This window comes from Sciurus carolinensis, chromosome 12 (assembly GCF_902686445.1).
Source record: "Sciurus carolinensis chromosome 12, mSciCar1.2, whole genome shotgun sequence".
NCBI lineage: Eukaryota > Metazoa > Chordata > Mammalia > Rodentia > Sciuridae > Sciurus > Sciurus carolinensis.
The window spans coordinates 33,162,251-33,186,741 of NC_062224.1; the positions used below are offsets into that span (position 1 = coordinate 33,162,251).

Sequence of the window (24,491 nt, forward strand, 5' to 3'; positions counted from 1 at the left end):
TTCTGTTTTCTCACCACCTTCAATTGTGCAACCTGTCACTCCTGTGGGCTCACCCAGCCTGTGCTGGAGGCTTGGTAGGAGAGCGATGAGTCACAGACCAGGCTGGCAGGAGAGCCCACAGGGAAGCCTGTATCTCACCCCCACCTGGGCTGGCCTCAGCTCCCAGCTCCAGTTGCCAGGACCTAGTGGTGAACATTTGCTCACAGACACCTGCACATCCTTCAGGACCACTGGCCTGGCCTTCTGAGGAGCCTGCACAGCTGTATCAGGTATCCATGGGGAATGGGCCGGTGCTGCCCACTGCCACAGCTAGACCCCAGATTTTACAATGCTCAAACACAGTAGAGATGTAGGCCTGTTCTCAGTGAAGGTCCGGGGGGAGTCTGATAAGGAGCACCTCTCCTCGGGGCACAGTAAGCATTGTACAGGGCTCCCAAGCTCTCCCTGTGAACTGGATGCCTCCTTCTTCTCTCCTTTCCCTTTGAACTCTGAGTGAATGTGTCTAGATCTAAGCCCCAACTCCTCCACCTGCGTGCTGTGTGACCCTGGGACAACTGCTTTATTCCCCGAACTGATTTCTGTGTGGGAGCAGGGATGGTCCTGCTCCTCCCTCAGAAGACAGGGGATGAGTCCTGGGGAGCACCAGCCCTGCCCTGGGGGTGTGCTGTGGGGCAGGTCGTTCTCAGGTGTGCTCACTGACCACGTGAATGGCAGTCTCAGATCATGGGTAAAGACAAGGAGACCCTGGTTCCCCTGAACTGAGGAGGCTGTTAGTCCTTATCACCAGTGCCTGGAATCTCTGTGGTTCTCACCCAGCCTGAGCCAGTGTGGGGTACTTGTTTTAAGGCATGCAGATCTTACACCTTGGCCACTGAAAACCATGCAGGTCAATCCTGCCACATCTATTTCCTACCACTCTGACACTTGACACAGTTCTGTTGGAGTAGAGGATTCAACACTTGACACCGTTCTGTTGAAAAATCATCCTCCCTCTTGGGGGCCATAGGCATGGCATGTCTCCATGTGCAGTTGCTTTTAATACTAATAATCAATATATCCTTAGATTCAGATTATAGAGAATACTGGGGAGATTTCATGGTGCTGGGACACAAAATAACATACAATAAAGTTTAATATTAATACTTAGATGAAATTATAAATAAGCAATTATGATTTGCTCAAATTTGTAAGGAGCCTGTGATTTCTTTTAGTATACAAATTCTCTAAAAGTTATATATAAGTATGTGAGAGTATTCCTCTGAGCTTTGATGTGGTGTTTGGTCTTCATTGCTTTCTTAGTGTTTATGATTAAGTTTAAGGATATTTTTCCAACTTAATAAATAAATGGGTTAATCCTAATTACAATTTGTATTCTTTCTATGTTAGAGTTTTAGTCCATCATTGAGTGCATGAAATAGAATACATATTAACTATAAGCTGATTCCTCTATTCTCTGTTAGTAATAACAAAAACATTCCATTGTTCACAACTAACATTAGAGTTTTTGGAAGGAATAACTTCTACAGAAACTTAACGTTGTATTCTTTCAGGGAAATTAAAACTAAATGGAGCATGGTGCCCTCTACCTTGCTGGGAACTGTTTTTCTTTTTAAGCTATCATACAGTAAACATGTTTCTTGAATAAGATCATTAATTATACTCTTGAAGATTTTTTACTTAACATTTCCTTGTATTAACCATGAAATGATGTAATCAATACCAAAGAAAAAACATACAAAAAGACTCTGTGAACAATAAAGATTCAGACTCAGCCTCAGAAAACTTGGTGTCTCTGTGTGCTGTTTCTCCACTGCGCTGACACCTCTCATCCACTTCAAACCCCTGACTGCTGCTAGGGCTGTACCCTGGCACAATCCCAGTTATGAATCACATGAAGGACTCAGAGCCCTGGGAGAAGAGCTCAGGTCCAGGCGTCTCTCCAGTCACTGACTCTCTCCTTCTTCCTGGGGCCTGTTGGGGAAGGTGTGAGGGCTGGACTGAGAGCAAAGAGCCTGGGGCCAAGGTGGGGCTGAGCTGTCCTGGAGAGGTGTGAGACCCTGTGACAGCCAAAGGGGAGGAGAATGGAGTGAGTGGGTTAGCTCCAAACCCAAAGGCAGAAAATGTGACTGACCTGCAGGGGCATCAGTGTCTCCCTGCATCTCTGATCTCTCCCCGTGTCCTTCCCTCCCTTTTCCTCACCCTCTCTTTCTCTACCAATTCAACCTGAGGTGAAAACTATTAGGATTTAACTATGGAAGACTACCAGCAAGAACAACCCAATCAGAACCAAATTACCACATCATTTCCCTGAATCCCTTTGATCCTGTGGTGCACCAAGTTCATGTCAGGAAGGCCCTGAGAACACCCACCTGAAAGTGCAGCCTCTGCCTGCACAGGAGTGACTGGGGGATGGGAGATCACCTGACTTCCAGGAGTGTGTTACCTGTGACGTCCCTTGATGTGCACCATGAAACCAGGCGCTGGCCTGAAACTCTTCACCTCTAAAATGGGGTCATTGACTCTTGTCTGTATTACCTGTTGGCACTTGTGACCAGGTAAAAGCTGGAGGCCTTTTCAGGGCTGCCCTAGGGCACAGCAGAGTGACCCTGGGGAGCAGGACCTCACTGAATAGTGCCTCCTTGGGATGCCACAGCAAGGAAGGGTACCTTGGTCAAAGCACAGGGGACTGGTACCTCTCTCCTTGCTGTGATTGTACTGTCACTGCCTGGAGAGCCCCCTGCTCTTCACGGGGGATTCTGGAAAAGGAGCCCTGGTAGATGGTGCTTTTGTCTTCCTTCCTGCCACACCCTGTCCTCAAAAGGATAGGTGGAGCCTGCCCCTCTGGGGTGGGAAGGACCTAGTAGAAAACTGAGCAGCAGACCAATTTATTTGGCCCTCCTAGATCCCTAACCCCTCATTTGCTCCTTTCAGTAAGTACTTATTAAGCACCTGGAATATGTGAGATTTGGGGACAAGTAGTAGAAGCACAGGTGAGCAGAAGGGCACTGGCCTGCCCTGGGAGCGATTACAACTTATAGAAGAGATGGCCAAAAACACTCTGCAGAGATTTAACCTGACAGCACTAGAGCCACAGAGGCAGAGTCCTAGCCTCTGTGAGGGTGGAGAGTGATGGGCTGAGGCTTCTGAGGGGTTCACCATAGCACAGCAGTCCAGGAAGCAGCCTGTAGTACCTAGTGGTATGGATTGTCCTTGGAATCAGGAGTGGGCCTGCCACACAGGCAGTGTCTGCCTGCTAACCCTGTGGGACACAGCTGTGTCTGACCACATGCTCTTCAGCCTGCTCTGACAGGGCCACTGTCCTAGGGGCCCCTCTCCCTGGGACTGCAATTCAGATCAGGCTGCATGACGCTCTGAAACTCAGGCTTTGTGGGCTTGGGGAGACCATGGAGGAGACATGAACCAGTGAGTGGCACAAGTGGAGGTTTGCTACTCCTGTGAAGAGCGGTTTGGATTCCAGTGACCTGGATTCCCCAGGGCCCTCTTAGGTTCTTGATTTGAGCCTTGCTGACCTGGCGTTGCCCCAGGGAAGCAGGTAATTCTTGTCGCTTCAGCCTTTATTCAGTCTTTCAGTAGCAGGCTGTCTGCTCCCACCAGGCAGGTGAAGCTTATTGTCAACACCCTTTCTGTATCTTTGTCTCTGATTACAGGAGAAAGACTTCACTGATCAGGGGGTTTCAGGCACCAGAAGGAGAGGAAGGGGCTTATAGTGCTGGGGACCGATGACCCAGAAACTTGTTTATGGGGAGGTCTAAGACCTGGCCAAAGATCCCCTGGAAAACTAACATTTTCATGAAGTTTGACAGACACCTGCCACTATTCAAGCATGAGTGCCCAGAGTCCTCCCACACCAGCATAATGCTCTAGGGCCTGTACCCCTCTCAGCCAAAGGAAATATCCAGCACACAGCAGGCTTGCCTGAGGCTCCACAGCTCAGGGCCCCCTCGTTCAGCACAACTCCCTCGCCAGACTCCAGAAAAGGAAGCAAGGGAGCAGCTACATGAGCCAGGGATGCACGCTGGGCTCTCTGTCTGTTCCCCCTCCCCAGGCCTCAGTGTCTTCAGGAAGTCCCCAGCCTATAGTGCTTTGGCTTATACTTTTTTAACTTTACAATGGTGCAAAACTGAGGCACTTTCAATAGAAACTACTTTGAATTCTGCTCTTTTGCCACATTGGAGATGTGCAATGTGCAGGCAGAGGTGGGGTGCCACTCCCAGTCACTTTCTGCTGAGATGGAGACCTCTTCAGGGCCCCATGTGGTTGAGAGGTGCAGTGGGTTAGATGGATTTGGTGTATTTTTGACTTGTGGTGGATTTATTGGGACACAGCCCCACTGGTGTTGAGGAACATGTCTGTGCCTTGGGGTGCTGAGGACACACCCAGGGGAAAGGCTGCCCTGTCGAGTTCCTCTTCTTGGAGGAACCACTGGAGAGTTTCTTTGAGGAGCTCAGTCACTCACACTGCAGTCACTCTGTGACTGTAGAGTCATTTCCCTTTGATCACCTTCAGGAACCTCAATGAGCTGAGGCCAATAGGCACTAAATTAGGCACAGGCCACATTTGGACATTCTCAATTTACTCTAAAGTACCTCCTTGTTGTGTGATTCCACACTGCATCTGTGTGCTTTCCACTAAAGTTTTTTCATGCGACACTGATCTTGCTGAGATTAGTCACTAGAGTCACATGTAGCTGTGGTTTACTCTACTGCTGAATGTTGCCCTAGAAAAATAGAGCCTGTTGTTTTTACTCCTTATGAGGATGTTTAGCAGTTTATTCTCTGGTTCATGATGAGGCAGAAGTTGTGCGTGTCTCCTGGGGCACCTGCGGAGCAGCACCCATGGTAGGTGGAGCCTTGCCCCCTTGCTGACCAGCGTAGAATTGATGGTTAGGAGAGGTTTTCCTTTCACACTTCAATCCACAATCTGTTTGAGGCTGTTACTGTCAGGGGTTCCACGTAGCTATGTTCCAGTCACTTATCCTCAGACTTTCCAGTTTCTGAGGAAGCCCCTTCCCTCCTGCTTCATGTTCTCATGGGATAATTTGACTTGTGTCTTCACCTCTGCCTGCCACTTGCCACTCTGTGGGGCTGTCCTCATGGTGCACAATTCCATGGTAACATGATCATTCCTCACCAAAGTTCTTTCTCTCCTCTGGTGCTCTACCTTTGAGCATTCGATGGCTGAGCTGTGGAGTGCATTTGCATCTGCTTGTCAGTCTGCTGCAGTTTCCAGTGCTGGAATTGGTGGAGATAAGTTTTCTCCACTAGAAAACTTCTAGAATAAATAAATTCAGTAAAGTAGCAGGATATAAAATCAATATGCATAAATCTAATGCATTTATATTCATAAGTAATGAATCCTCTGCAAGAGAAATTAGGAAAACCACTCCATTCTCAATAGCCTCAAAAAATAAAATAAAATACTTGGGAATCAATCTAACAAAGGAGGTGAAAGACCTCTACAATGAAAACTACAGAGCACTAAAGAAGGAAATTGAAGAAAACCTTAGAAGATGGAAAGATCTTCCATGTTCTTAGATAAACAAAATCAATATTGTTAAAATGGCCATTCTACCAAAGGTGCTATAGAGATTCATAGCAATTCTAATTCAAATCCCAATGACATTCCTCATAGAAATAGAGAAATCAATGAACTTTATCTGGAAGAATAAGAGACCTCGAATAGACAAAACAATCCTGAGCAGAAAAAGTGAAGCAGGCGGTATCACAATACCAGAACTTAAACTATACTACAGAGCAATAGTAACAAAAACAGCATGGTATTGGCACCAAAATAGACAGGTACACCAGTAGTACACAATAGAAGACACAGAGACAAACCTGCAAAAATACAGTTGCCTCATAGTAGACAAAGGAGTCAAAAACATACAATGGAGAAAAGATAGCCTGTTCCATCCAGCGGAACCAGCACGGAGAAAGAAGACACCACTAATCTTCAGTTTGACGAGATTTATTGTGCCCTCCCTGGTTCTCTGTTTCCTGTTTTTTTTTTCTTCTCTCCTCCTCTCCTCCCCCAGGCTCCTAGCTTATCAGTCAATCATAGCAAAGCTTTCTCTCATGCAGGAGAGCATGTAGGGGAATGCCAGCATAACACTATGTAAATCACGAGCTGTCCATACGCGGCATGATTTTAGATAGTCAATCCTTGAGCCTGGTGTTAACACGTCATAAGTCTCCAAGGAACTAGTAACAGCTAACAGCCTTTTAGGTACTTCCTCATTTTGGCAGCCAGCGCCCTTTGGCTCACTGCCAGGCGCCATCTTGTCCAAGACAGCCCTGAACAATAGCCTCTTCAACAAATGGTGCTGGGAAAACTGGAAATCCATATGCAGTAAAATGAAATTAAACCTCTATCTCTCACCCTGAACAAAATTCAACTCAATATGGAGCAAGGACTTAGGAATTAAACCAGAGACCCTGCACCAAATATTAGTCAAATGGTCCCGAATCTTCATCATGTTGGCTTAGGATCAGACTTCCTTAAAACAAAACAAAACAAAACAAAACAAAACAAAACAAAACAAAAACTCCCAAAGCAAAAGAAATCAAGCAAGAATCAATAAATGGGATGGATTCAAACTGAAATGTTTTTTCTCTGCAAAGGATATAATCAATAATGTGAAAAGAGAGCCTACAGAGTGGGAGAAAACCTTTTCCACCCGCACTTCAGATAGAGCACTAATCTCCAAAATTCATAAACAACTTACCAAACTGTACACCAAAAATACAAAGAAACCAATCAATAAATGGGCCAAGGAACTGGACAGACCACTTTACAGAAGAAGATAAGCAGGCAATTAATAAACATATGAAAAAGTGTTCAACATCTCTACTAATTAGAGAAATGCAAATTAAAACAACTCTAAGATTTTGTCTTACTCCAATTAGAATGGCTATTATCAAGAACACAGACAATAATAGATGTTGGCATGGATGTGGGGGAAAAGGCACACTTTTATTATGCTGGTAGAGTTGCAAATTGGTACAGGCACTTTGGAAAGTAGTGTGGAGTTTCTAAAAAACTTGGAATGGACCCACCTTTTGACCCAGTATTCCACCCCTCAGTTTATACCCAAAGGACTTAAAATTAATATACTATAGTAACACAGTCATAACAATATTTATAGCAGCTCAATTCACAATAGCTAGATTGTGGAACCAACCTAGATGCCCTTCAACAGATGAATGGATCAAGAGACTATGGTATATGTACACAATGGAATATTACTCAGTCATAAAGAAGAATGATATTATGGCATTTGCAGACAAAAGAATGGAATTGTAGAATATCATGCTAAGTGAAATAATCCAATTCCAAAAAAGTAAAGGGTAACTATTTTCTCTGATAAGTGAATGATGATATATAATGGGGGTTGGGAGAAGGCAAATAAGAGATGAATGGGGAACTTCAGATTACATAGAGAAAAATGAGAGGGAGGAAGGGGAAGGGGTATAAAAAATGGTGGACTAAGACAGACCTCATTAGCCTATGTACTTTTATGATTACACGAATGGTATGAATCTACATTGTGCACAACCATAGAAATGAAAAGATGTACCCAATTTGTGTACAATGAATCAAAATGCAGTCTGTAAAAATAAAAAATAATTTAAAAAGCACTTGACAATTTTAACATACAATCATTAAATTTTTTAAATGAGTGAAGGAAGCATTCTTATCTGATAGAAACGATTTTTCGGCAAACATGGCACTTAAGGTTGAGCTACTGACAGCTTTTCCCCTGACATAGGAACGAATCTAGCAACCATCAGCAGTTCTATTCAGAAATTTCCCAGAGGCCTTGTTCAGAGAATGACAGAAAACAGAAAAGAGAAAAAATAGATATATACAAAAACACACACATACATGGTTTAAGATGTAGAAAGAAAATTGTCTTTATTAGTAGATAAAATAATAGTAAACCTAGAAAATAAAAAAGATACACTCTGTAACAAATAAAATTGTCAAGGCCATTGGATACAAGACTGAATTTTTTTTCAAATAATTGAACTTTCTATATGCCAACAACAAACAAACACATGTTTTTCAAAAGGGACATTTAAATGGCTGCATAAACCTAGAAAAACCTAGGAAAAGATTTTCAAAACTTCTACACTAAAACCTACAAATATTACTACAGATCTCAAGGAATTGAAAAAACTAGGAAACTTAAGAAGATTCTTGTCAAGTATAAATAATGGTTACATAGGAGAAATTATTTCATAACAATAAACTGGAAAAAATTTAAGAGAATTACAATGTTTCTTACTGATAGAAAAACAGGGAAAAGTACTCTCATTTTGCTTCTAGAAATGGAAGTTTAAAATTTGGGGAGAAAAATCTATCAATATTTATTAAAATGATAAATACATTTTGCTTTAAAAATACAAAAGTCTCATTCCTAGCTACCTACAGCATAAAATTCAAATCATTCTAAGTAAGGCAATGGGTATGAGAACAAAATTTGCATCACTGTCATGGTATTTACATCACTGGATTGGAGAATGGCTACAGTCATTATGCATATCCAGGTTAAAGAAATTAAGTAAACAACATGAATTAAGTTGCTTCTACTTCCAGAGAAGACTAAGTATCATGGACCAGATTTGACCTTCTGATTTCAATTAGAAAAAGTAAATTCAGAAACATAAAATAATGATTTTCAAATGTAAGATAATAGAAATCATGGAACAGTGACCTCATGGCAGGGAGACACAAACATGCCAAGGCATATGGTTGTAAATAGTCTTCCCAGCTCCCCACCTAGACGGAGCTTCCAGGCTGCTATGAAGGGAGACAGACACAGGAGAAGTGTGTGGTCTGAGATGAAAAATGGTGTTGATGCAGTGGGGAGACCCTAGGAGCTGGAGTTCCTAACAGAGTGCAGTTCCCATCTTCAGGTTCTGGAGCTCTCTCCTTTCCGAGCTGCAAACAGAGCAAGCTCCAGAGATCCACTAAAATCTCCCCAAATCAGCACCTGAATATTGATTGACCAGTGCTTAGATGAGAGGAGAATACATATGAAAGGAGCAGATGTTACAAAATATCACCATGGGCCAGAAATATAATTCTCATACAAACTGGAGTGAAAAATTACACATGGGTATCAGATAGAGTGCTCAAGTCAAATGAGTATGTTCAGACAAAAACACGTATGTGAAAGTTATAGTGTTTTCACACATCTTTACCAACATTTGGAACAATTCAAATGCCTTTCCATTGGTAAGTGGACTGGGCCTGGAGGCCAGGGTCTGGGGTCTCCTCCACCTGCCCATGCTCCTGAGTGCTTCCCAAGCCCACGTACTTGTCTTCCATGCTTGCGCTGGGCCACCCGCCCCACCACAAGCACACTTGCACAGCCTTTGTTTTGGGAATTAAAGTATTTACAGTTATTGCTGAAACTGGAGCTTGGGTTTTGCTGAGTCTGCTGCCATTTCTAAAACATGTCCCTCATGCTGAGAAGGATGTCCCTTCTGCACCTTCTTGAGGCTCCCGTCTGGTGAACGCCTCTTGGACCCCTGACACCAGCGTCTTGCTGCACACAGACCTGCTTGTGCCTTGGTCCAGGCTCCTTTCCTGTCCGCTCGTCATCACACAGGGCCAGTACTCCTGGACGTGGCCCCTGCCAAGGCAGCAGGGAAGGAGGGGCAAGGCGTCCTGCCATCACCAGCACCCTGGCACTTGGGGTGGGGTTGGGGTGAACTGAACTTGCGACCTTACGGGGAGCATCTCCCTGGTGGCCAGTTTTAAAGGTTTGTCCTCTCCTCCCCGAGTCACCCATTCAGAGCTAAGAGGAGTCCATCTGCAGGCCTGGCATGGAGTGGCTGGCCAGGGCTGCCAGGAGAGGAAGGTGTGGGGCAGCAAGCCTTCCCCAACCTGCTCTGCATCCCACCAGCCTGTCATGCAGTCGAAATTCTTCACACGAGCAGCACCGCATCTGCTCTGTGCACCCCAGAGGGCATTTCTCCTTAAGACCCAGTCAGGCTGCTGGACTGCCAGTGCCCCTCCTTGGGTCCTTGGCTGGTGACAAGGATTGTACATCTGCCATGTGCCCCTGAGCATTCTCTGACATGGCAATACAGGAATCACGGCAGAACTTGCCACAGCATCACAGCTACACGTCGCCTGTGAGGTTTGGGGCATGTGCACACTAAACCCAGAAGGCCTGACAGAGGCACGAAGGGCATGCTGGAAAGGGCATGTCCTCCAGAGCCACTCAGGCCCAGATCCCCCTCACATCTGGTCCCCGCCCATGGTCAGGCCAAGGAGCCAGCTCCACACTCAGGCAGAGCAACACCCCTGCCCCCACAAGCACGAACCCCAAACTAGCCATTCCATCTGTTTTGAAGTAGGTTTCATTGGTTTCCTAATTTAAGACAAAAGCAGAGTTCAGCCAACAGTCACCCTGAAGGACAGAGCTCTGAGGGACAAGTGCAGAGGGGACATGTCCCTACTCAGGAGCCTAGGGAACCCTGTGCACACGCCATTGCTGCCCACAGGTCCCAGAAAGGCACTGTATGTGGGGTCCTGCTTCAGCTGGGCAGGCAGCAGCCCAGGTCTGGGTGCAGGGCCCAGGAGGACACAGCAGGGACATCTGCCTGCCCCCTCCCTCCACCACACTCTCCTGGGGTTGGTGGGGCCCCTGCAGGGCTTGATGCCCTCACAGTTTGGGCGAGGTTAGGTTCCCAGGTTTGGTGGTGACCATCCTAGCCCACTGAAGGCCATAACACACACTGGTCAGTGCTCCTCGTCCTGGTGACTGTGGCTGCAGTCAGCCAGCCTGGTGGACACCCTGACGCAGCACTGGGCCAGCAGGGCAGGGTCGGTGGAGACAGTCCCTCCTCTTCCTGGGCAGGAGGCCCTTTGTGAGGGAGCATCCCCAGGCCAGCAGGCCTCCTGCTATGACCCCTCAAGCATGAACTTCCAGGTCAAGCTTGAAAGCTGCCCAGGATGAGAGTGGCCGATGTGGGGCCTTCCCCAGGTGCAGGCCCTGGTCATGCTCAGGACTGGGCTTCAGCACTGCTCAGAGCCCTTCTCAGACACCTGTCTGCACATGCAGAGATCTGTGAGACACAGAGCAGGGACATGCTGCCTTTATGCCAGTGATTCTATAGCTGACGCTAGTTGCTAAAAAGCCTGAAAACTCACAGATCATCACCCAAAGTGATCTACAAACACAGAGCTGTCACTCCAGTACCATTGTCTTTGAATCCCAGGGTGCCCAGGCTTTCCTACCTCCCTCTTCTGTGTCACCCCTGTTGGGGGCTGACCCAGACTTCTGCAGCCTTCCTCTTGACCGCACAGCCCAGTACTGAGGACAGTTCCCTTTGCCGTTTCACCACCTGCTTTGAGGACAGCCATTGCCTTTAACTGGAAGGGAAACAAGGCTCAAAAAGGTAAAAAAAAATGGACCCAAGTCCACTGCCCAGGCAGGGCTCTGAAGGAACCTGGGCCCAGGCCTTGCCGCCCTTCAGTCTGAGTGGCAGGTGGCAAGACACTCCAAAGGCCACCTAAACAAGGACTCATGTGTTTGAAACACAACATTTGCTTTAATTGTATTAAGCAACTAACAAAGACATACACAAGAGGTGGAGAGGGTACCCCACTGGCTTTCTGAGGAATAACAGTTCAGTGCTGGAGACAGAAGCCTGGAGAGGGGTTTAATTTCCACGACATGCAAAATTGATGGGCAGTGAACTTGCTGTCCACCAGCAACACAAGGACAAACTTCAAAGGGGACAAATTCCAGGGACTGAGCACCTCTGCTCGGTTCCCACTTTATCCTGGCCAAAGAGGAAATGAACAGAAATCCCTGAGCATGAGGAGTCCCTGAGGGGCTGCTGGTGAGCCCAAGGCTGCCTGGACTTGCCAAATGTTTATGGAAGCAGCTGTCAGCCTCCCTGGCCACAGGGTCCAGATGCGTGGAGGCACACAGCTGGAGGCAGGGCTGGAGGCTGTGCTCCACTGGGCACCTCCGCAGGACAGCACCACAGGCGCCAGCTGGCCTCACTTCCCGCAGCTCTGCACCCAGGCCATGACATCCAGTAGAAGGTGGTTTCTGTTCTCCTTGGTGACCTGTGGGAGGAAGCAGGGAGCAGGCCTCAGACTTCCTCCTTTCCTTCACCCTGAGAGTTGGGAAGGCTGGGAGGCCAGCAGGGGCTCTGAGACAGGACAGGTGTCTCCAATCCCACTATCAGCTCTGCAGAGACAGCCCAAGGGACAGCAAGCCAGGTGAGGTGGCACACACCTGCAATCCCAGCAGCTCGGGAGGCTGAGGCAGGAGGATCCAAGTTCAAAGCCTACCTCAGTAACTTAGTAAGATCTTGTCTCAAAATAAAAAAGAAGGGTTGGAGATGTGGCTCAGTGGTTAAGTACCCCTGGGTTTCATCCCTGGTGCCAAAATAAATAAATAAATAAATAAATAAATAAATAAATAAATAAGATAGGACAGCAGCTTTGAGTGCTGATGGATCCTGACTCAGGAAGAGTGTGAACCAAGAGCTGTAAGGAAGGCAGAGTGGGGGTTGGGCAGATGGACAGTCACCCTGGAGCAGAAGTGGCTACCAGAGCAGCAAATGACTGAGACCCAGGGACACCCAGAAACTGAGAGTGCTCCCAAAGTTAGTACATCTGCTTGGTTTGCCAGGGACTTGGAGGACCCAAGTGCTGCAAGGGGCCTTGGCTCACCTGGAGGAAGAGGGGGTTGAACCAGAGAAGCAAGGGTGACAAGGTGCAGACCATAACTCAGCCTCCTGATCCCAGCATGTTCTCCATAGGCAGTACCCTTACAACACAAGGACGTCCAACAAGCAAGCATGGGAAGCAATCCCGGCATCCCTGCCCCTGTGATCAGTTCTTCCCTCACCATCAGTCTGGCAGAACAAAAGGGGCAGAGGCGCCAGGGAGAGGGCAGGGCTGATGCTTCCTGCCACTGTGCCTCCCCTGGCCCCCACACTCATGGGCACAGGGCCGAGGGTGGGACACCACAGAAAGGACACTGACCTCATGGAGGTGTCAGACTAGAGGAGATGTAGCATGAACAAGGATGGGGGAGGTCCAAGACTCCCCAGGAAGGGTCCAGAGAGGTAGCAGGGCCTGGGTGGGAGGCAACAGGTCTCAGAAAGGCTTCCACAGCTGGGTGCACCTGGATTCGACCCTGACAGGAGGTCAATGGGGAAGGGCACCTGGACAGAGGGGGATAGGAGCAAAGCCTCCTGGTACAAGGGAGGGTGCACTGGAGGCCTGCAGAAGTCAGTGCTGGCAGGAGCAGTTGGCCCCCAGCATGCCTGCTCTGGGTTGACTGTGTCCCCAGAGGTTCATGTGTTGGAAGCCTGATCCCTCAGTGCATGGCATGTGGGGGTGGGGTCTTCAGGAGGCAACCAGGATTAGATGAGTGGCTTTGTGAGAAGGGGAAGCCACCCCAGCTGGCACCATGCTTCACTCCATGTAGGGCCCTCCGCCATGTTGGAAAGGGATGTGGGTCAATGTCTAAGTGGTGACCAAGTCTTCTAGAGAGGGGAGTGGTGCCACTTCTCCACTTGGCTCTTCTACCTGATTTCTGTGTGTATGTGTGTGTGAGGGGGGTGGTTTTATGGAGATGTAATTCATATATCATAGAATTCACCTCAAGAGTAGAATTCTAGGGCTGGGAATATAGCTCAGTTGGTAGAGTTCTTGCCTTACAAGCACAGGATCCCTGGGTTCAATCCCCAGCACTGCGTACATTCAGAGTTTGCAATCCTCACCGTTATCTAATATCAGAACATTTTCATCACAAACAGAAGCCCCTTCCAGTTACGCCCTTCTGCCCTCCCCAGCCTCTGGCAACCACTTCTATCTGCTCTCTCAGTAATGTTGCCTTTCCTGGACATTCTCTACAAGTGGAATCACAGGTATGTGATCTGTGCCTAGCTTCTTTCACTCGGCATGAGGTGACACTTGTTCACACATGTTGTACAGTGAAACCAGCGGTACTTCAGTCCTTTGTGTTGCCAATAACACCCACTGTATGAAGGTATCATGTTTCTTTTATACCTTCGCAGAATTGGGGAGATTCCCACGTTCTGGACGTAATGCTGCTGTGATCGTTCGTTGAAGATTTTTGTGAACATGTTTTCCATTCATCTGGGTAAATATCTTGGGGTGGAATTCCTGGTTTTCAGAGTGACTCAAATTTAATTTTTGAGGAACTGCACCTGTTTTCCAGTTTCAGCACCACTGAGGTCCCACCAGCAGGTGTGAGGGCACCAACACCCGCCATCTTCCTTTCCTTTCTTTCAGTTGTATTGCAGGCACCCCAAGGGGTGTGCCTTCCCAGCCACCCCTGACACTGCACAGCTTTTCATGGGCTTACCAGTCACCTGTATAGCTTCTGTGGAGAAATACCCATTCAGAGTCTATGTCTATTTTTATGGGCTTATTTTTACTTTATTGTTGAGTTCTTAAAGTCATCTTTGTGTTCTAGGATTCAGGCTCATCTGATACATAATTTGCCAGCATCTTCTCCCCTCTGTGTGCTCTTTCCTACTCTTGCTGGGTCCTTTGAAGCACAAAGTTTAGGGTTTTGGACTTATCTATTTTTTCCTTTGCTGTCTGAATTCTGGGTGTTCTCTCACAGCAGGCTTTGCCCAATTGCTGTTCACAAAGACTTACTCCTATATTTTCTGCCAAGAGTTCTATAGATTTACCTCTTACATTTAAATATATAAACCATTTTGAGTTAATTTTGTGCACAGTGTGAAGTAAGAGTCCAACTTCATTCTTTTGCACAATTGCAACTGCAATTGTGGAAAACACTGCTCTTTTCCCATTATGCTGCCCAGGCTCCCTCAGGGAAAATCAAGTGGTCATCGAAACAAGTCTATTTTTGAACTTCCACTCACTTCCAATGGTTTACATGTGCACCCTGATGCCAGCAGTAGAGTCTCAACTACAGTGGAGTAAATTTTAAAATCAGAAAGTGTGAGTACTCTAACACTATTCATTTTGCAGATTATTCTGGCTGGGCCCCTTGTATTTTCATGTGAATTTCAGGATTTGCTTCTCAATTTCTACAAAAAGAACCCACCGCCATTGGCTTCTGATCTTGTGGTATCCAGCAGTTGGTGAATGAGGCCCGGCCCTGGCTTTGCATCCACAGAACAAAGGTGTGGGGAACCAGGGACAGTATTGAATTCCTGCTAAGAAGAAAACAGTTTATGTTCTGTTTGTCTAAAATACATGTAGCAAGAAGAGCAGGAGGTCTAAATTCTTCCAAATAGAAAGAAGCTAGGACCTAGCATCTAGTATGCTTACAATCCTACAACCCAAAAGTGAGAACTGAAAGAATAAAAATGGCTTCGTGGAAGAAGCAAGTTTAAAGGGCTCTGAATTCTTATTATTAAAGTAGCTTTCAGTCATATTACCATTTTATAAAACAGAAAAATCAAATAACATCTCAGACTCGAGTCACAGAAGAGTCTGCACCCCACTGACAAGTCAGTGCCCCCCACTGCAGGCATGGATGGATCCTGCCCCACCATATGCACTGTGGAGGGGCGAGTCTGCGCACCTAGCACCCAACACATGCCCCCAGCCTGCCGGTCTGCTTCTGCCCAGTTAATTAGAAAACTAGGAAAAGTACACATACCCCTTTCCAGTAATCTTGACCCACAAAAGCTTTCTCCTTTTGCCTCCAAGGCATCAACATGGCCATTACCTACTGTTTTCACAATTATCTTCCGTGAGCCAAATACTGAAATAAGTACAAAACAAAAACAGTTCTTAGTGCTATATTTAGAGAGCAATAGGCTTTAGAAGCCATGAAAAAAAAATGGCCAATGTTCTGAAAGAGCAATATAACCTCAGGAAGGCCACGGTCAGTACCCAAGCCATGGCAGTTCCCATGCCTCCAAGACTCTCCTGTGGTCTGGAAGGTCTCCAGTCAGAACCAGCAGGATCAGGAGCTGCAGCAGTGCCCAGCAGGTCAGGGAAGCACCTGGGCAGACCAAGGTGAGATGACAGCTGACATCAGCAGTTCAGCTTCTGCTGGAGCCAAGGGGAGATAGCAGGGGGCCGAGGCAGGAGCATTCTGGGGCAGATAGGCAGCATCGCAGCCTGGATGCCAGACAGCACCCCCACTGCAGCCAGGGACATGAGGCACCAGGCTAGGTGCCAGGCTCATCACACCACGAGCTTCTACTGCAGAGGATGTGACGTGGCTCAGAACCTCGCCAATGCTGTGATGTGGACTAGAAGGCAGAAGACCAAGTAGGTGACTTCCCTCTCAGAAACCAACAGCATGCGATGGCAAAGTCCCCTCTGAACTCAACAGCAAGCCATAGGAGACAAACTCTCATCCAGCTCCACTAGCCTGCTACTCCTCCTGTGTCAGGCCTGTGCTCAAGCCGTACGTGGAGAGAACTTCTGCCCACTCCAGAGGCCTGTTCACCCTGCCTGACCTTCCTTTCTACCCAGCCACGGCTGGATATATCCCATGAATGCTTGCTTGGCAGGTCTCCTCCATGCAGCAGTATCATCCGCCTCACGGGGCAGGGAGCAACACCAAGTTCACTAAGTGGGGGAAAGGCCAGTCCACAGCAGCTTCCCCGCCCCGTCTGCTGGGCAACAGAGGTGTGAGGATACCTTCCTTCTGGAAACTGTCTTTCTTTGTCTATCTACACATCTGAGTGTCGCCATTCCTGCCTCACCTGTCAAACACGATCTCAGGAGCTTGAGACGCTGCCACCAGCATGCAGCTTGACCTCTGCATGGTGCTCTCTCCCCCATGCTCCTGAGGGATCTTTACCTGGACAGAGTCCTCTGGGTACCAGGCTGCTGCTCCAACCCTGGGGCCCTGAGCCCATGGGCATCTCCGCCTGCACGTCAGTGCGTTGACAGTCAGGTGCCGCTTCTCTCACGCTGCTCTTGGGACTCGAGTCAGTGCCCACAGATCTGGTTCTGAGGTTCTTGGCTGGATTTCTTTGGTTTACCCAGCTGTGGTTCACAGCAAGCTTTTGGAATCTGTAAGTTTATGTCTTTAGCAAACATGAGGAGATCTGGGCTACTGTTTCCCCCCCATCCCCAGGGCTCGTTCTTGACATTTTTATTCTGCCTACTGCTCTATCTTTGAGTCTGCTAGTTCTTTCTTCTGTCATCCTCAGAAGGTGGGCCCACAGATTAATGTTTTAATTTGGTTACTGTACTTCCTGGTTGTAAAATTTTCCTGTGATTCTTCTATTGTCTCTATTTTTGTTGCAACTTTAACTCTGAGACTTTCAGTTCTTCATTTGCTTCCAGGGCCTGTGATGGTGGGTCACTTAGGTGACACAGGATGCTGGGCCCAGTCCCGCCCTGACTCCCTGACTCCAGCACCGTGGTTGGAAGCCAATATCTGCCGGCCACCTCTTCATTCCGGCTGCAACACACTCGGCTCTCAGGACAAGTGACCTGTGACCCAGTCTGTCATCCACTAGCTGCTTGCCTGGCACAACGTGATGAGCAGATGGCACTGGCTGGATGGCATGCCCCCCACCCTGGAGCTCACTTAGCCAGGCAGGGCTGCACAGCTCCACCTGGGGCATGGAGCGGGTTGCCTTCTCTTGTTTCTTCAGGAGCTGTGGGTCCTCCCTGCTCCTCTGCTCAGACCCCATCTCCCTGGCCCTGCCTGCCTCCCGTTCAGGTCTCCTCACAGGTGCCTGCTCCAGGATGCTGCGGGCAGAGGTCACTCTCAGACAGATGCAGATATCCACTGCCTCTGGGGATCAGAAAGGACCCAAGACACATGTCAGCCAGCTGCTCAGTCTGCTGGTAAGGACATGAGGGTCCTTGTTTTTAAGCCAGGACCACAAGGGTCACACCAGGGTGGCTGGAGAAGAGCAGGGTGTGTGGCCCCCTCCCTAAGCTCTCTCAGAGCTGATGCCTTCTGTGCCCCACGAGGAGCAACGACTGCCCTGCTGGAGGACAGTCTCCCCTCTGGAGCGGGGACATGGCCTCATCTTAAGACACAGTGTGCACTTCTGGATGTGGCCCTCAGCTCCCCTGACCTTCCCTTGACTTTCGGGTCCCTGGTGCTAACAAGGGAACAAGCCCAGCCTTCCAGCATGGAAGCGCCATCTCCTGCTCCTCCAGCACCACCGCCTCCATGTTCACAGACACTGTCATCATGAACCTCTACCTCAGAGGAGGTGCACAGAGGGGCAGGTGGTGGCACTTGGCTCTGAGGCCAGTGACATGAGGACTCGGCCTTCGCACCTTTCCAGCCTCATTCAGATATCACCTCCTGGGACAGACCTCCCTTGAGTGCTGCCCACCACCAGGCCACCCAGCCATGCTGCCAGGACTCTTCCCAGCCCTCGGCAGCAGCTGGAACCACCTCCTGCATCTGCCTGCACATGTGGCACTCAGCTCCTGTACGCGGTCCCACGCTCCTGGGGAATGGACCTACCAAGACATGAATAGTGCCCTACACACAGTAGGTGCTCAGTCAGCACCAGCCAAGGGAGTACACCCCTGAAGGAGGTGCACACGCCTCCCAGATCTAGCTGGTCCAACCCCAATGCGGTCTTTCTCTGCCACACACAGGATGCACTGGTGGCAACATCCCAGCAGGGCCAGCGGGCCAGGAGACCTTGCAATTGGTGAGGCAGGTGCTCACTCTGCTCCAACCTGCTGAGGCCCTGTGCCCTCCACTCACCACCTGCTTCTGGGAAGTTTTTAACCTGCGGGGGGGGGGTGGCGTGAGTGGAGCTCACCAAGGGCACTTGCAGGCACAGAGGAGGGCAGCAGAGAAGATGCAGAGGCATGAGAAGGAACGAGGAGGGCAGCAGGCTGGGATACTCGGGGGCTCCCAATGTTCATCAGTGCGTGGAAGATAGTGTCATTCTCAACCCCTAAGATCCAACTCGGTAATGCTGCAGTACAGGGGAACATGGGGGGCAGAGAAGCAGGTGAGGGTGGGGTGCCTGCAGACAGGGAAGGTGCACTCACGCTGAACACCTTCACATCAGGCCTGCCCCGGATCTCCTCCACCAGAACCAGCGGCTTTCCTTTTGGGGCTGGGATGGTGCCCAGGACAATGGTCACTGGTGAGGACAGAGTCTGGTGCACAGCTTGGATGTAGGGCTGGCTGAAGAGCTCCATCTTCCCGATCTCATTGATGACACACAGTCTGGGTCCAAGGCCTCCACAGGAACCCACCTGGGGACGGAGACACTCACTGGACACCGAGCCACACTACTCATAGGGTCCCACATGCCACAGGCTGTCCTCACATGCAGGCTCACAAGAAGGACGACCTAGGAGCCTGCAGCACCAAGCACTTGGTCCCCAAGTCCTGGCTTCTTGCAATATTTTATTCCAACAGTGACCCCACCTTATGCTTACATGTACTCAGAAAATAAAGGGCACCCCAATACCTCAGGTTTAAAGAAAGGAGACAGCAAGGATGAGCACCACGGCAACGCTGGCCTCTTGACTCCAACTCTGAGTCTTGCTCTGAGAGGTCTAGACTAGCACTGGGTGCTCCCATCCAGGCCTGGCAGCAGAGGGTGCTCCACGGCTCCCCAGTGTCCCTGTCAGGATCTGTAGCCAGGCCAAGGCTCCTCCTAGATGTCCTACATGCCCCTCAGGGTCCCACGCACACCATTGCCAAACCCACAACACACAGGTTCTCGGCTGGGAGAATTGTCCTGGGACTGAGAAGGTCCTACTAGCTGACAGGCAGAGGGGCACCATAAAGAACCCCTCCTGTGACACAGGCCCTGAGGTCCAGCCTGGAGGCTTGGGCTATGAAACCCTGGGACAGATCAATAGTCACTCTGGCCCCTCTCCCTGGCAAATACAGACCCAGCTATGGAGGGGCCCTGCTAGGCACCACTGCTGTCACCCCAATGCTCCAGGATGACCAGAACCACCCCTCCAAGGAAGCCCCGCAGAGCAGAGCACCTTCAGTTGCTCGGCTGCTGCAAGGCAGGTGTGCACACTTTCTCCAGGTGCCCGCCCCCACTGAGAGCACCGCAAGGAGTCCTGGAATCCAACAAGAGGCGCCCCACTCCGAGGCCCCAGCCACACTCGTGTGCCACACACCTGCACACCTTCCCAGGAACCAGGAACTGTGTCCAAGAAACCCCTCTCACCATGAAGAAACTGCTCTCCAGGGGCAGAACACGTGTGCCTGGCAGTCAAGGCACAGGTGTGAGCACCACCTTATGGAGCACCCTCAGCCAGTGGCCAGCTGGGCAGACCTGACCACAGGTGCAGGGACTGCTGTACTCACCACCAGCAGCATTCAAACTGTTTTCAAAAAGTTTCATACACTAGTAAAAATTTTGTGGGGGGTAATGTTGCAATGGTAATTAAACAGTGCGGTACTGATGCGGAAATGAAGGTCCGGCATCGATGAGGGACAGCCCTCGAGCGTTGCGCACACACTTTTAAACATAACTTATGAAGCAAAATACACTGATTGAATGTGAGTTCTCTGATAAACGGTTTTAGCAAACTAGTGAAGTATCTGGAAGGAAACCAACTGTCTCCCATGTTACATTTGAAATAAATCCAGGTGGACTGAAGCATAAGTGCTTTTTTAAAAGCAAAGGGAAGAAGAAAAATAAAATGTTATGTTAAATTTAAATAGGGCTGAACTATTAAATATAATATATAATATTTAATATATTATATATGTGACAAGCAGAAAAACCGAATCAATAAATATAAAAAGGTCATCTGCCTTACAAAGGGGGAATGGGAAGAAGAATCCCACAATAATTCAGACTAAAGAAACCAAACAATGGAAACCCTGAAACCTCATTAGATCCTTAAAAATGCAAATCGAGGCCAGGAAGTGTCTTGGAACTGTAAATAAGGTACCTGCAACATGCCAGACAGTCTGTCCTCACACCATAGAGGACCAGAGTGGCCCTGGGACCAGGATCCTCACACCACGCTGCCCTTCAGGCCCTGTGGGAGGCCAGCCCCGATAGAGGCAGAGCTCCTGCTTGGTGGCAAGGTCACTTCCCACTGGGAACAAGGTGTCTGACACGGAGGGAACCACAGTAGATCAAAGATGAAATGCCCACTCAGAGAGTCGATTATGAACCTCAGTTCTGAAGATTATTAAGATATGAGACCACGTCCAATCACTCAGTCAGCCTGCAGGAAAAACAAACCGGGCCCATAAACTGGGAGGGTCTGTTTCTCCAGTTCTGGATGACTGAACAAACAGACTAGGCAGCCAGGAAGGCAAAGCATGCCAGCAGTGGCTATGCCATGGTAAGACCTGAGTAACTCACATTATCTTTCCTTTTGTTTACAAACTTTTCTTTTTACCATGGACAGAGAAAATTTCAATATTTAGGAAAACAATGTGATAGCTCTCAAGTAAGGCAAGGTCAGCCCTGGATGAGCGATCAACCCAGCTGGGCCTGCAGGGGGCTTCCTAGAAGCCCAAGTCCTTTCCCATGGGCACTGGCCTCCCTCCTTCCCCTCCCATGCCCCTACTCTGCTCCATCTCCACTCTGGTCTGCAGAGTGTGGCAGATACCTATGCTGAGGTGAGCCTGCAGACCCAAGTCTCCTGGGCCTCCTCTGCTCCCGGCCAGTCCTGCTTCCCTGGGGACCAATGGGCATGCCATGCTGGTCCAACCTGAGAATTATTTTCCATACATTTTTCATAGTATTTTTAAAAGGACTCAAACAACCCTTCACCCACAGTGAGGCTCTTACACATGACAGACATTTTCTTAACTTTGTCAGATCTGCTTTCCCAGGTCCTGCAAGTTCAACACTGGTCTTGGATGGAAGTTCCCACCTGTTCCCCTGGGGTTTCTAAAGCTTCCAACCCACGCTGTCACCACCTGCCAACACACACCCTCTTCACACACCCCTATTTTTGTCACCTAATCTTTGTGTTTTTATAAAAGGTAAACTCTAATTCCTTCTCCTTTCTTCATCACAATAATATATGGGGGATGGGAGAGACATTTATGCTCATGGGCTGGGGAGCTGCAGCCCCACCAACAGGGTAGAAGATCCCACAAACTTGAGATGTCCTCAGCAGCTGACTCTGAACTCCAGTGGTCTTGGCAATCACTAATCCCCTGCGCTGTTCAACTGTGCTGTGGTGCTCAGGGGCAGAGGCACGAACAGGGAAGATGGTGTGCCAGCAACCAAGATGGAAGGTGCTGAGAGCCTGGGACGGGATGGCCCTGGCACCTGTGGACTGGAGCACAGCTAGATGACCTCAGAGGCAGCAGGGTCAGCTGGAACAGGGCCTTCCAGTCCACTGGAGGCATGCTGAACCTCAGTCCTGGTGCAGTGGAAAGCCCTTGAGACGAGTTCACACCACTCCATTTCCCTAAGTCACTCTGTAAGATCCTCAACAGGGCCCCAGGGCCCTGCACCTGTGCCCCCAGCACTTTCCTCTCCTCCTCACTCCTGCCATCTAGAAGATTCTCCCTGACCACCCCTCCCCAGTCACCCCAACACACTCTTTTCTTCTCCTCCTTTCAGTGTGGATGTCAGCTCTTCAGAGCCCCTTCCTGGCCTCCTGGGCCCAGCCGTCCCCACACTGCTCTCACGGCACTGATGGAGGGGCCCCTGTCCTCATCTCTCATCTGTGTTCCCACTAGGCTGAGAGTCTCCAGAGATGAGTTTATGTATGTTTTATTCATGATCCTGAACTTGAGCCAGGACTTGATGAGATGTGATAAACAGATACAAAGAGTGGGCAATAGATAATCAATAAAGCCCAAAGCTAGTTCTTTGAAAAGATCCTCTAAATTGAAAAAGCTTTCAGTAGACTGATTAAGAAAAAATTGGGAAAAGAGCTAAATAAAGAAGAAATGAAAGAAACTTCTGTCAACCCAATCAAGCTTACAAAATAAAATTAATATATAACTTAGATGAAATGGACAAAACGCCAAAAGGCACAAATACCACAATTGATCCAGTAAGAAATCAAAAACCAGCAGATATATAACAAATAAAGAGACTAAACTAGTAATTATAAAGTTTCTAATAAAAAGCTTTTTAGGCCTATATGGCTTCAATACATTAAAAAAAAAAATGAATACCAACCATTCCCAAACTCTTCCAAAACTTAGAGAAGGGAGACCAGTATTACCCTAAGACCAAAGCCAGACAAAGATCCCCAGGAAATAAAGTGAGAGCACATTTCTCAGAACACAGATGCAGAAACCCTTGGTGCCAGCAATGAACACAGCTACAGATAAAGGGCTCCAGACTCAGGGAAGGTAGGGCAGTGCTGTCTTTGGGGTGCAGGCAGCTGGACTCAGGAGCCTTCCTGCTCTCCCTAATGTGGAGTGTTGACATGTGCCGACCAAGAGGCAAGGCCTTCATGTGCAGCCCAGGGCATCACGTTGCATTACTTCAGCTCAACTGCTTGAAGAGTTTAAACCACAAAATGCAAATCATTTGCTCCCTGGAAGAGCAAAGGCCATTCTGTTCCCATCTCAACTCCTGTGATGCAAAGCACAGGCAGGCTCAGGAGACAGGAACCATACACTCAAGTTCCTCATGATGGGAAGTGCTAACTACTCGAAAGAAGTCATCAACCACACACTGTCTCACCCAGCACTCACACTTCCCCGGCATTGGCTCTGACCTGTGAGAAAAGACGCTGTTTTGAGGAGGGCTCCTGCAGTCCCCCCGCACAGCTGGCCCTCTGCACATTCCCCCATCCTCAACAACCACCCAGTGAAGACGCTCTGTGAGCACTGGCCCCACTGCTCTCCCCTGGGAATGGTGCTCACTGCATGTCTGCACACCATCAGGCCTTGCAGTGTGACCGCAGCCCCAGTGCTCAAGCTGTCTGGAAAGTGGGGTCAGACACAAGGCCAAGAATTAACAAGGGAGAAAAGCACAGGACTCTGGGGCCCACATTCCAAATGAAACATGACTTCATGCTTGCTGTTCATGTGGTGGTCTGTTTCTTTCTCTGGGACATCTCTCGAGCCCTCCTCAAGACAGAGGAGGTCATCAGGCTCAGCCCCAAACCCAGGGAGACACAGATTCTGAACCCTTGGGAGAGGGAGGCAGAGTGGCATCCAAGGACCCCACAGGGCACTTTTGGAGAATTTAATGCTGGTGGAATCAGAATATAAAAGCTCTGAACTTGGAGAGAAGGATCACTTAGGGATAAAACCTACAGTAATGAAGCATCAGTACCCGACTCTGGACAGAGGCCCCCAAGCTCCGGACAACGTGATGACATCGAATCCTGTCCTTCTTCCTCCCTGCCTGACTTCTTCTGTATAAAATCCATCCACAGGCAACCCAGAGGACTGTAAAACCTCACTGGCTTTCTGGATCAAGGTCGTTTCTCCAATCCCTGAAAAAGAGAAGGAGACCCATCAGGAAGTACTTGCCATAGAGCACACAGCATGTGCCACCTGCAGGAGAGCAGTCAAGGGAGGTGGAGGAGCAGCTGCATACAGATTTGTGAATATTAACTTC

At 48.8% G+C, this 24,491-nt stretch overlaps 1 pseudogene; it reads right to left on the reverse strand.

Annotated features, from left to right (window-relative positions):
• Positions 1-11,728: 11,728 nt before the first annotated feature.
• The window catches only part of LOC124961206 (cancer-related nucleoside-triphosphatase homolog), a 63,509-nt pseudogene continuing 50,746 nt past the window's right edge, over positions 11,729-24,491 (reverse strand).